This window comes from Octopus bimaculoides, chromosome 10 (assembly GCF_001194135.2).
Source record: "Octopus bimaculoides isolate UCB-OBI-ISO-001 chromosome 10, ASM119413v2, whole genome shotgun sequence".
Taxonomy (NCBI): Eukaryota; Metazoa; Mollusca; class Cephalopoda; order Octopoda; family Octopodidae; genus Octopus; species Octopus bimaculoides.
This window is the reverse complement of record NC_068990.1, coordinates 24011742-24012344: the sequence shown is the minus strand read 5'-3', so window position 1 is coordinate 24012344 and position 603 is coordinate 24011742.

Here is a 603-nt window from a genome sequence, read left to right as displayed (position 1 = left end):
ATATATATAATCATATATATAATCATATATATATGTACATACATATGCACTCACACACACACATGCCCCCCCCCACAAATACACACACGTATGTACACGTGTATATATAAACCCGCTTCCATACAGTTATATGTAAATATATGTCGTCATGTGTCTGTGTGCACGTCAGTGTTTGTATGTATGTGAGAGAGCACTCGCATACCTGCTCGTGAGTGTGTATGCGTGTACGTCATAGACGTTATATTTATTAACAGCCAAGAAAGGTAATAATGGTAAGTCAGGCACGTGTATATATCGAATTATTCTTGTAACATCACTAAGACTCGTGGTGCTCAATGTGAATCGCATTTTGCTATTTTGCTTACATTTTAGCTTTTCTAATACGGAAACAAACTGCGATACTAAGGTTATAGTGGACGAAATTCTACGACCTTAGTTTATTTCTCAGCCAGAGCAGTGACTACATTATAATCGGTAACTAGTATTTGTATTAGGGATGATAAACCGATAATATAAGCCAGTGGTTGGTGTTTATATTTTTTTATTCGTTGACATCTTGCCATTCATTGTATTGACACACACACACACACACACACACACACA